The following is an 11,070-nucleotide window of genomic DNA, read 5'->3' as shown; positions in this document are numbered from 1 at the left end:
CAGGAGAAGGTCCTGGTTTGGGTGTCAGCAAATCTGGCTCAGCTGAGGGCTCCGCCTCTCACCGCCCAGGAAAGATGATGGAGATGATGCAACATCTCTGAGAGTCACACCAGCTTCTCCCTCTGTAAGCCCACTCCTGCCAGTGTACTTTCTTCCTACCCTTCTTAGGGAACTCTTAAAAACACTACAGGCGGGCCCTTCAGCCCAACCTCAATGCGGATCGAACTGCCAAAAAACCTGCTCAAACTGTGATATACCAAACTGGAACTAAAGAGGGTCTGCTTTCTAGCCGTGAATCAGGAGACAGTCATCGTGATATCAGCACACACAGTTTCTTATATCGGAAAAGAGAAAGGAGCCATCCAAGGGACCCTCAGGCCAGAACTCATGGCATATAAACTAAGGTGCTGATTTCATAAACTCACTACTCTCTGGTTTCTCCAGGGCCTGAAGGCGATCTTTCACAGCAAAGTCACGTGATGATCTTGGCAACTGCACCACGAAAGAGAGCCCACTTCTCTGTGATGTCCTGGAACAGAAGCAACTTGATTCTAGTTTGTTTGCCACAACCTCCATCCAGCAATAGCTGACCAGGCAGCTGAATGGTCTTGCAATCTGCTGACGCCAATCCTGGATTGTCCATCAGCTTTAGAAATGCGAGTGCTAATAATCTCTTTGTTAATGAGAAAAGCACAAAGGAACTGAGGGACATCACAGGAAGAAAACATTAATCCTCATCGACCCACCCTAAAAACCTTTAATATTATGCAGATTTCAGGGTCCGCTCCACAGGAATTCTCATTCAGTGGGTTCTTGCTGGGGCCTGAGAATCTGCATATTTAACAAACTTCCTACCTGAATCCCAACCAGGAGCCCCAGAAACCCCACGTAGAGATGCTTGAGGCCTTATTCTCAGCTTTGCCTCTATAACTCACTCCCAGTTCTGACTCCATTCTCTTATGCTATTTCTCTTTTTTGTATAAGTGCTTCTCGGGAGAAGAAAAAAATTCTAATTCATAAAGAGATCTGGCAATTAAAAGACTTTCTGATATATATGTGTATCAACATAAAGATACCTATCACACAACCCACATTCACACTTAACAGGAAGAGTAAACTAACATACTATATCATATAGGTAAAATGATACACAGATGAAAACATCTGAATTACATTCGAACCCTACCACCTTGTTCTATCTATCCTACCATGAGCATACTTGAAAACTCCTGCTTGCATAATGGCTAAGTCAGATTTCTTCTTTCCTTATATAAACAGGCTATGCATACATACCCTCAGCCTGTGAACACCAGAGACGTCCCCTCACCTTGATCTGCACAGACAGCGAGGGCCAGCCCTAAGTACGCTGTCACTGCCTGGACACACAATGTATCACCACAGTACAACCCACCACTGTCGGCAGAAATGTCTGAGTGATGCGCCTTCAACCTGTCATCAGACTGAGATGACCTCAATTTTTGGAGAAATAAAATCAAAACTCTATCCTTATCTTCAGAGATCCAAGACATATTTATGTGTTGGCACTCCCTTCAACTTATCCGTAGCCTTCAGGAAAGTGTGAAAAGGCCATCACAGGCCAAGAGCTCTTCCTCCGCCCCCTCCAATGTCCCCAAGTCCACCCCATCCGTGCTCACCTTGTGACCACATCTGGAGGTGCCCTGAGCACTATAGCTGGCTTCGGAGAGTGACTTGGCAGCAGAAGGCAGGGCACATTCCTTCAGAGGTGCCTCACTACACTTGTCCCCAGAAACAGAGGCAATGAATAACAAAATCTCACACTTCTTCCAGACTCTGATCCTCCCACCCTGACTGAGAGGGCTGAAAGAGGCAGGGGGTGCTGACTCCTAGGATTTTAAGCTGGAGGACCTGAGAGATCTCGTTTGCCAGCCCCTCCTTACAGAGAGAGGAAAAGCTCTTGAATGACCGGTCTCTCTCTCCCTGAGGATAACCTCCAAGAGGTTCAGCCTTATTTCTCTTCACAGTGCATTCATCTATCACTCATACTCTCTTCTTCAACTTCTTCCAGAGAAACACAGCCTAAAAGCATTGTATATATATAAGAAAGTCTTCCCAGTAGTTATGGCAGGGGCATGGGGGATGGGGATTCCCACCTTTCTACGCTTTCATAGGCAGGTCTAAATGACTCGCTCTTAGGACAATCTTGACTAGCAAATGACAAACAAAGTTGGAGATAGGGCATCAGAGCCCCTTCACCATCCACCCCCTGGCTCAGTCACACTCATCCTTCAAGACAAGTTCAAAGCAAAGCTTTCCTTCGTTCCCAAAGTGGAGCTGGTTCAGTCCCACAAGATATGGTACTTGGACAGTCACGTTATAATTATTTAAATGTATTTGTGATCACCCCCAGACTTGGTAAGACTTCTACCCCCTGCTTCTTAAGCCACTTTTTTGGTGAACTGTAGATTCTTAAAGAATCAACAAATTAAGAGCTGTTTTCTGGCCATCAGGGTCTGCCTACACTGAAAATACTTGCAGTACTAATCTCCCCATCTCAGGTTGAAAAATATGGACTTGTTTTTTTTTTTTAAACTCCCAACGTAATGAATGAGTTTAAATATTAGAAGTTGAAATTATTAAGTAAATCATTTCACCTGCAAAGCTTCTATTTGCATAACATTAATTCATGATGGCAGCTAAAACAAATTCATCATATTCTGTATATTAGAAGCTGATTTATGTAGGAATTGAAAAAAATCATGAGCTCAAAATTATGTTGACATGATGTACGTGCTCAGCGGAGAAAGATTTTTCTCTTTCTTCCTCTTCTTTTTTTTTTTTTTAAATCATCTGAACAACTGAATTATGGTAAGAAGGAAAAGGATTTGAGGAGAGGAAGCAGGCGAAGGACTGGCATCTGGGAAGATGAATAATGCTACTGCCTCACGTGTGTGGCAGGCTCTCGGTGCAAGTACACACACACACTCCAGTTATTAATGTCAAGTATGCCAAAGATACGCTGGAAAATCATTACCATTCATCGCCACTAACCGCCATTAAATTTCAATCAATTCAACTTAGCACAAGTGTACTTGAGCGGCTCTTACAGTTCCTTGTAAATGTGGCTCAAAAGTCGGGCTGACTTATTGCATTGTCCACCACACAAAGAAGCATTGCTAAGCATCTGCTTGGACCTCGGAAAGATGCTCTTTTAACATCCTAAGCATTCAAAGATCTTTCTTTTTCTGAGCGCTAAGAGGTCTCCAATCCCTACAGGTCAAGACGAATGGGGAGCAGGGGAGGGTGTACTATTTTAAGAAGCTACCATTCCTTTCCAGCCTTTGGAGTAGGGACAGAGCAAAAGGAGGCCTTCCTGGCTACAGTCTCGCGTGTGCCTTGCAGGAAAAGTTTCTGACGCCACGAAAAGTTTGGTAACTTGGCCCCTCTCTCTCTCTGCTCTGGTGAAATGTTCTCAATTCACTCTGCAAACTGTAAACTAAACTCGAAACCCCTTCTCCGGGTAAGGGGGAGGGTGAGCCAGTCGGAAGGGGGAGGGGAGTCAGCTGCAGTCCATGGCTGGGGCACCTTTTGGAAAAGGCGCCTTTCCCAGTTGGGCACAGGGTCCTGAGGACTGCTCCCTGCAGGGACGCTGAGACCAGCTCCGAGTCTCTCCCCTGGCGACAAAGGCATTGGCGCGAGCCGCTCTGGATCTGGCCCGCTGGCTTTCTTCCCGACTTGCCACGAGCAAGGTCCTGCCTGCTGCCACTCGCCAGAGGCTGCCAGTGCGTAGCCGGGACAATGTGGCCATTGTTCGGGTGACACAGACCAGGCCGGCAGGCAGGTGGGAGGGACGCGGCGCGGCCGGTGCGTGGGCAATCGGGGCACCGGCAATCGGGGCACGAAGCGCTCCCCGGGCACAGTCACGGTCCATGGGCCAGGCACCCGCCTCCACACCCCCACATCCTGGCCTCGTGGACCAGTCCTCCTCAGGGCTGATGACGGAGGGGAAGGGAGGCAGAAGAGAACGGAGCGGAGGAGCGGGAGAGAAAGGGAAAGGTGAGACAGAAGAGGGGAGCAGAAAGAGAGAGAGAGGAAAAGACGAGAAAGGAGACTGGAAAGAGAAACAAAGGAGGCAGGGAGAAAGAGAGAGAGGGAGAGAAATAAAAAAAAAAATGCAAAAGGAAAGAGACGGAGAGGGAGACATCAGGAATAGGAAAGAAAAGATAGAAGGGAGGAAAGAGACAGGGTGGAAGGGGACAAAAATGGGGAAAGAAAAAAAGACAAAAAGGAAAGAGAAGGGAGAAAGAAGAGGAGGGGGGAAGAGACAGACAGATACCACAGGATGCCCCAAAGCCTCTTGAAAGAGCAAGAGTTCACCCTGTTTCATAGAGGGAAGCAGCTCCAAACCCTGCAGAGTCAGCAAAGCAGCGTAATCACACCAGGGGCTTTGCTTAATTATGGGTTTGAGAGCTGGGGCTGGGGTAAGGGAGATACTTAACTGTGTCCCAGGGAAGGCCGAAGCACTCAAATGGTCTGTAAGGTTGGGGGAGGGGGGGAGGGGGAGAGGGGGAGAGAGAGAGAGAGAGAGAAGAGGAGAGGCGGAGAGGAGAGGGGAAAAGGGGGAAAGGGAGAGAGGGAGAGAGAGAGAGAGCACCCATTAAGCCAGGATCCTGCTGGATATGGCTGGGATCTGCAGCATGGTAGCCTAAGGCTGGCTGGGAACAGACATCGTGGGCAAGCTGTAATGTTCAGTGGGGACAAGGGTCCATGTGCTGAGCCAGTGCTGGTCTGCAGTGAGGCCGAGGGTCTGGAGAAGCCCCGCCTCTGCCTGCAGCAGGGCCACCCACCCTCCTCTCTCCTGTTTGCAGGCGGCCAGGGGCCCTCAGCCCAAGGGGGGAAATCAATCCTGTGCTAATGAATAAAAAGTCCCCTTTATTTCACTGCTGTTTTTGGTTCATTAAATTTTCCACAGATTTGCAGAGAAAAAAACATAATCAATAAACCCTGACAAAAGTGAACGTGTGAAAAAGGCCATAGAATGGAAAAGCGAGATAAAAGTGATATCCGATCACAGATTTCAGAGGCAGATGACAAGCCGGGGCCGCTGACGAATCTCAATGGACCATCACTCCTTTGCGGCTTCCCTTCCCTTTGCTGAAACTCTTCATTCAAGACAATAGTAAATGCACTACAACTTTTTTCTTATGCTAATGAATGAAACTGGGCACTCACAGTTAAAAACACTCTGCCCAGCAACCTGGGTTTTTTTTTTTTAACACATATGCACACACACACAAAACCACATTAACTTATTCAACTTAATCCAAAATCTCAAAAACAGTTTAATATGTACTCTTTGGTCACATCTTAAATTAGTTATTTTCCCCCATTCGTATAAAAGAAATTGGACTCGGAATACACACAGGATTTTTGAGGATGCTTTTGTTGATGAAGGAACTGGGGTAAATAAGATACTAACTATGCAAAAAATATGTTGTTATCATCGGTGTATTTTCCCTGGGCTTTAAATATTAGCTTTGTAGGGTCAGAATGTTTTGGTCACCTTGAGAATATTAAAACAATGATCAGTAACTTATTTTCTTAAATCCTTTATATTCCACAGCAAACACTCAAATTAATTTTAGAGAAAATGAGTAATAATGAATCCGGTGTCACACATTTATTTGAAAACCACAAAGCTGTTGCTCTTTACCAAAGGACACTACCAAACACCAACGTTAAATGACCCTTTCCCAATCAGCTTTTAAACAAGCCTGAAGAAACAGTCGCAGAGCGGCTTTCCTCCTGAGGTCTTTAGAAGCTGTGAGCCTTGTTCACTGAAATTGCTTCATATTCTGCTTGCTGGTATAATCACCTATTTGGCCTCTCTGAATTTTCTGGAATCAGAATACAGTTTCTCTCTTTGGCATTCTTCGTGTGTTTCATTTGTCCATGCTGCTGACACTTATTGAAAAGAAGAAAGGGGAACTGCTTCCCCAGGGTTCCTTTTCAAAGGGCTGGAGCCCAGTGAGAACAGCTGCAGCTGTCCACCCGAGGTTCACCTGGCTTAGCAGCACTCATGCACCAGGAAACAGGCCCTGGCACAGGTAGAAACCACCCCCCAACCTAAAGAAGCAAGGCTGGTTTGCTCTACCTCCCTCGGGCCAGGGTCATGAGTGAGCGTGAGCGTCACTCAGATGAAGGAAGCCCTGCTGAACACACACTTTCGCCAGGAAAAGACAAGCTGCCCTACCCCTAGAATACACAAGGATACAGGACTTGGGTTTTGAGCTTTAACAAGCCAGCCACGTGTGTAGGGGTCACACAGGCTTTCAAAGTGCACACAACCTCCAGGTCTCATTTAAAGGGAATTGCTGGCATCTGTGAGGTGAAGTCTCTAGTGTCCCCCACACCCCCAGGCCCTGCTGGAAGAAGGGTGTTTATTAGGCAAATATCCAATTTTGTCTGCCTGCCTGCTGAATCCCTTGGTTTGCTAATCCAGCCCTACAAGCTGCACTGTGTACAGGGCACTTGTGGGAGTACAAAAAGCATGAAGTATTTGTGTATTTTTCAGTCTGCAGTGCAAACAAGCCAGCTACAGTATACAGCTCCCAAGCCCCCCGAAGCCAGGCAATGAGCAGCTGACTAGCGGCCCTGTGGGCCCCTCTTCTGACCGGGAAACTCAAAAGATGTCCTCTGTTCTATGTTCTCCCACAAGTGGGCTAGAGCATCCCTGAGAAAGTGGAGTGGCACTCCATCTGTCTGGCCAGAAGGGCCTCATCTAACTCTACACACACACACTTCAAGGTGGGCCAAGTCAAGATTCCCTCCAAGGCCACGGCCAGGGTCAATGTGAGTTTGGGAGCAGTTTGAGAGGCTTTGCCAAAAGAATCTGAACCCTGTGCAAATTCCCCGCAAAAAATTACCAGGAAGAATGAAAATGTCTCTAACTGTCCCACTTTGTTCCTGGGTAAGCCTGGCCCTGATTTGGGAATGTTTCTCCCCTCTCATTCTCATTTGCACCCAATGACTTTGCAAATAGACTGCCCTGACCAGTCTCTCACTCAGATGCCAGACCAAGGGACAGCGGTTTACCTGAGGGCTATCTCCTGGGCAGCGGGCTCCTCACTTCAAATGGGATCTTCCTGCATTAGTTTACATCCCCACGCCCCAGAATCGCTAAATAACCTCACGAAAGAAGTATATTTCTCAAAGCAGAGGAGAAACACAAAATCACCCTACATTTCACAAAATATAACTAACTTTGAAACTCTCAGACAAGTGACAACTTTCCCTATGTCTGGGTTGGAGAGGAATTTAAATCTGGAAGAGCACGATTTCCTGTTAACCCTCAGCTGTGGGAGGGAGAAGCTGCAAGTCTAGGAAAATGAAAGCAAGACAACATGAAGAAAGAGGAGGGAGAAAAGAGGTCAGAGGATCAAGAAAGAGGGAGGCCCTTGAGGGGAGGTATCTGCCTGGTCTAGATTCTACAGTCTAGAATTACTGCCTCACGGCAGATCAGAAGCTGGGAAAAGCCTAGAAAGCATCAAAACTCAAAGCCAGGTATAGCCAGGGTTCCTTCTCCTCCCCTGGGAGACCAGCCCAGGTAGCCACACAATGAATTTCCTCCGTACTAAACAACTGCAAGGCCGCTGCCAGGCAGGGGAGGCCTGCCTCCGACAGCAGGAAGAGAAAAGGGCACTCCCAGCCAAGGTAAGGAAATGGGCGGAGAGGGGCCTTATAAGTGAGGTGGCTAGAACAAACAGACATCATCAGGGGACTTGTGACTAGCCCGCCTATTGCCCCGCTTTCCACCGCTGTATATTTTGGATTTCACAGTTTATTTACTTTACTTTTTGGCACCGAGCCCCCTGAGCATGCCAATACAATATTTGTTTAAACACTATTTTATGCCGCTTGCGAGGGAAACGTTTACTTTCAAATTCTCCAACATCCCCCAGAGCCTCATCTGCAAACAGCATATGAGCGTTTTACAACTGCTCCCTTTATCTGAAGCCGTCGGGATTAAACCTTCACACGCCCGGCGAAGGCGGCGGGAGCGGTTCCAGGATTCGGCCGCGGCCACCGGGCAGCAAAGCCCGCGCCAGAGGCGGTGCACCGAGCGCGCTGTCCGAGCAGGAGACAAGAGGAGCGCCTAAGACCCCCGGGAACCGCACCACACGCTAGAGAAAGGTCTACTGCTCCAGTCGAGATCAACTCTGAAAGCCACATAAAAATTATACAAAAGAGAGGGGGAGTGGGGAGAAGCACCCGGGTCGGGGAGCCAAGGCCCGCGAGCACCTCTGCCGCCGGTCACCGGGGCGAAGCGCGCGGCTCTATCCCGATCTCTTCACCCAGTAAAAGTCGGGTTTCCGAGGAAATGACAGCAATTCCTGCTGGGCTGAAAAGGCGCTGAGTTGGGTGGATTTCCAGCTCCCCGACGCGGTGGGCGCACTCTCACTCACACACAAGCACACGCTCCTTCCTCCTCTCCTCCCTACCCCCAATACCCGTCCCCCCTCCGCCCCCGTCCGGGGAAAACGCTCCCTTCCCTAAACCCTTAATAGGATTGGCGCCCAACTATCTCCGCGCCTCTCCCCATCCATCACACACAGATCAAGTTGCAGTAGTGGATTTTTCAAATTCCTCAGCAAATATACTTGTTGAGAGATTGACTGGAGCGGGGGGGTTGCGGGGAGAAATGATGAGTGGGGGTGGGGATAAAAGTGAGGGGGGGCACAAGGACCACGCGAGGGATTATGTGCGGATCCCTTCGGGAAGTCAAGCGGATTTCGGGGCGGAGGACAGGGGTGGGGAGGGAGGAGGAGGTGGAGGAGGGAAGCGAGGAGGGGGGTCGAAGAGGAGAGCCTGACCGAGGGGGAAGAGGCGACAGGGCCTGATGAGGGGGAGGAAGGAGCGAGGAAGAAAGAAAGGCAGGCTCCGGGACGCGTCGTGCGGAGAAGTGCAGTTAGAAGTTTACAAGTGGCTGGCTGCAGCCCCTCCACACACAGCACACTCCCCTAAGACACACTCCGACTGCCGACCTCCCGGAGCCTCACAGCATCCCAGCCTCCGGTGCTAACCCCCACCTCCCTTAAGAACAGCTCCGGGTTCGGGCGTGGTGGAGACCAGGCGGGGGCTGGCCCGGCTGTGCACCGGTAGAAGAGAGGCTCTTTCCCCCAGGTAGGAAGGGAGATGCAAAATCGCTCCCAGACCACGAGTTCCTAGTCCCGGGACTCCCCGCTTATTTCGCCGCCCGCCTTAGCCAAAACCCTAAGTGGGGTCGTCCCACTAGTACCCAGGTTCCCTCTGTTTGGTGCCCCCATCCCCGCGCCGTGGCGCGAATACCCAGCCGAGGGACCCTCCAGGACCGCACAGCGTCAGAGCCGGCTCGGGATCGGCCAAGATAGGAGGCACTTCTCAACGAAAAGCAAGCAAAAGAACCCAATGCAACTTTACCGAGGGAGACAAAAGTTTGCCTCTAGCACGCAGGTGGCCTCTCGGGCGCTGGGCGGTGGCTGCGAACCCCCATCCCAACTTGGCGACGCGCCGCGTGTTGCCGTGTGTCTCGGTCCGGCCGGGGCGGGGCGGGGCGGGCCAGGGGAGGGAACCGAAAGGCGAGAGGGGGCTGGACCGCCCCTACTGCCGGCGGGTGGGCAGCTCTCCGAGGCTCCGGCGCGCCGCGCGACTCGCGCTCCTTCCTCCAGCTCCTCCGGCTCCTCCTAGCCTGCCTCCGCGTCCGCCGCCGCCTCCCACTCCTCCTCGAAGTCTCATTGATGGGAGTTTGAAAAAAAGTCCGCGGAGCCGTACTGCCTCGGCTGGCGAGCTCCGGCACTCCCGCAATCCCGGCGCCGCCCGGACGGCGCAGCGCCCCCGCGCGCACGGCTGCAGCACACCCAGCACTGCGCACCCGCCCGCGCCGCGCTAACCCGCCCCAGGGAACCCGGGAGACCCGGGGATCCGGAGGCGAGGAGGAGGCCGAGGACGCTCCTCCTCAGCCCCGAGGAGAGAAAGCACACCTACGAAGAAAGTTCAAGCAGAGAGCGAAAGAATGCGCCAATCTCCAACACTTTTTTTAGGCGCGGGGTGGGGGTGGGGGTGGGGGTGGGGAGGCGGTCGCTAACTCAAGTCAGATGAGCACCGGAGCTGAGGCGCAGGAACTGCTCTGTTTTCAATCTCTGAAATCACCCTCCCTCTCCACCTCCCTCTTCCCCTCCACCGGGAGATGCCCGGGTCGCTGCTCTCAGTGCGCCCGCTTCTCGGGGCGCCAGGGCGGAAGCCGGGGGACAGGGGGAAGGAGGAGGACCCCGGCTCTGTGTGGACCTTCTCCAGCCAGCAGCGCTCGCAGGTGCCGGGGGTCCTGCCGGCACCCCCGGCCGCGGCTCGCGCGTGTTGCCATCTGAGCGCAGGTTGACGAGAAGCAAAGCAGCCTTCTAGCGTTGATGCATGTGTGTGTTTTAGGGAGGGTTTTGTTTTGTTTTGTTTTTAGAGACTCCACTCGAGCTGCGGCAGCCAGATGGAAGTAATCAGAACCTAACAACAACAAAGGAAGAAGGAAGAAAAAACCTCGCTGAATTTTCGGGCCAAAGTGTGTATGGGGGTGTGTGTGAAAGAACTTGCTTCAGCAAGCCAAGTGACAAGCCCTGGGCCCTCAGGCCGCACCGCAGCTAAGAATTGAGCTGCCTGGCTTAGAGAAGCGTGTGGGACAGCTGGCCAAAGTGTCCCCCAAACCCTCAGGGGCCACCACCAACCTCTCCATGACTGCTTCATAGAGAGAATTTTTAAAATTTTTCTTCCAAATGCTTGTGGAGCACTTACTATGTGCTAGGTGACACATTTTATTTCTTTTATATTATTTAACCTATGCGAGGTAGGTTCTCTAATACCCAGATTTACAAGATGAGAAAACAGGCTTAAAGAAGTTAAGTAACTTACCCAAGGGCAGAGCACTGAACTACCATCCTCCCTGAGTTTCAGTAGGCTGTACAGTTAGTTCAACCAAATTCACCCAGTACAGGGTGATGGGAGCATCTCTCCCTCAACCCCTCTTCCTACAGTTGCATTTTATCTGGAATGCAGAGGAACCAAAGG

This window comes from Pteropus vampyrus, unplaced genomic scaffold (assembly GCF_000151845.1).
Source record: "Pteropus vampyrus isolate Shadow unplaced genomic scaffold, Pvam_2.0 Scaffold120, whole genome shotgun sequence".
NCBI lineage: Eukaryota > Metazoa > Chordata > Mammalia > Chiroptera > Pteropodidae > Pteropus > Pteropus vampyrus.
This window is presented reverse-complemented; position numbering follows the sequence as displayed.